This window comes from Hypanus sabinus, unplaced genomic scaffold (genome assembly GCF_030144855.1).
Source record: "Hypanus sabinus isolate sHypSab1 unplaced genomic scaffold, sHypSab1.hap1 scaffold_411, whole genome shotgun sequence".
In the NCBI taxonomy this organism is placed as follows: Eukaryota; Metazoa; Chordata; class Chondrichthyes; order Myliobatiformes; family Dasyatidae; genus Hypanus; species Hypanus sabinus.
Genome location: NW_026781292.1, coordinates 731 through 2,500, shown reverse-complemented (window position 1 = coordinate 2,500; position 1,770 = coordinate 731). Strand labels below are relative to the sequence as shown.

Below are 1,770 nucleotides of genomic sequence, written 5' to 3'. Positions count from 1 at the left end.
TGCGCCATATACAGAGATATGTATTAACAACTTCCTCTGGGGTGTTGGTTAAGGCGCGACATGTAACAGCTACTGAACTATGTTGCATATGTGGGGCAAGGAATTAACACAAATTCGGTACTCTAGTCTCCAGCAGTCTCCACAGGGTGGCGCTCCGGCCCACGTGCTAAATTTAACAGTACCTTTCAGATTTCTCACCCTGTCCCTCTCGTCCGTTCTCATCACCTCAGATTACCAGTTAATTGAAGCCAGTGAGTGAACCATGTGCCGATACATTTATAAACAACAGGACGAGTTACAAGCCAGGGTTACTTTTGAGATGATGTCAGCTGTACAGTAACGAATCACGGCCAATCGTCCCACCGAGTCCCACTGACACCTTACACACCATCAGACTGATATTTCATTAATGATCACCGTCCAATCTGTTCCTTCGGATCGCAAACAGACCAAGACATTAACGGCCAATTAAACAACCTATTGTGCACGAAAATTATATTGGTAACCACAGCCTTCAGGAACGGAGCGGCAAGTCGATCAGCTCTGAGGTCGCGGTAGTGATCTCTCTCCTGCCGGAAGGACATCGGTAGAATCAAGTGAGGTGTCGTCTCTTTAACAGAGGCTTGGTGAACTCTGAACATGTGAGAATTATTTTATAATTCGGTCCAGAACTAATCTAATGCAGGTTGCAGATTCATGTTGTTGAGAGAGAGAGAGAGAGAGAGAGAGAGAGAGAGAGAGAGAGAGAGAGAGAGAGAGAGAGAGAGAGAGAGAGAGAGAGGAGAGAGAGAGAGAGAGAGAGAGAGAGAGAGAGAGAGAGAGAGAGAGAGAGAGAGAGAGAGAGAGAGAGAGAGAGCAGCATCCCAATTCCTTTTTGCGGCCATTGAGGCTACAATTAAAATATCTTTTTTTCGAGTGTGCCTAAAACAATTCGCCGAAGTAAGAAAATATTGAGTTTATTCGACAGCACAACCAACCAAGGTGAGGTGTCATTAGAGGGTTTCTGAAGCATGGTTTCAGGAAGAGTAGGGTTCGTTGCTTCGCCATTTGGTTTATTGAACTAAGAAGTCAGGAACGTGGGGTACGCGTGATGCCTGGATTCAGCAAAGAAACCATCTGTCCAGACACCTTCAACAACGGGAAGTGAGGCTACGCGTGTTGAACTAAAGAACCAAACAGGGAGATTATCTGTAGCCCCGCGGGTATCCTTATTGAATAAGGGAGCATCTCCTGCAACGCTGATAAACTCACACTCGCCTGCTTAGATCAAAATCAAAGGTGCATCGATTCGAAGTTAAACACAAATAATAAGCCGGGTGTCTCAGAAGCACAAAGACAAATGTAACATTTAGTGGAATGCTCAGCATGAGCGTCGTCAAGTCACCTTGGCGTTGAAAGCATTAAAAATCACAAGTGCTCTAGGTGAGGCTCGAACTCACAGCCTCGGCATTTCTCCGCCGTGTACTGTCATATAAGTACCGCGCGCTAACCGATTGCGCCACTAGAGCGAATTTTTACATATGGAAAGAAAATTTAGAAGAAATTTACAGATATGGTAGCTCATAGAGCCTAAATATGTACAGATCGTGAAAGGCCGTTCGGCCCACAATGTTTTGCCATAACCAGCTAAAAAGCAAATCAAAGGCACACAAACTCTAATCCCTCCTTCCTACCATATCCATATCCCTCGATCTTTCTTACATCCAAGTGCATATCGAGGTCAGCAAATGTGCACATCAAATACCACCTATAAATTTGCTGATGATGGAA

General features: G+C 44.9%; 1 non-coding gene across 1 annotated transcript; it reads right to left on the bottom strand.

The window, feature by feature from the left end:
* Positions 1 to 1,414: 1,414 nt before the first annotated feature.
* On the bottom strand, positions 1,415 to 1,508 carry trnai-uau (transfer RNA isoleucine (anticodon UAU)). The gene is made up of 2 exons: positions 1,471 to 1,508; positions 1,415 to 1,450 (listed from the first exon to the last, which is right to left on the bottom strand). It is a non-coding gene; the product is annotated as a tRNA-Ile (tRNA).
* Positions 1,509 to 1,770: the final 262 nt, after the last annotated feature.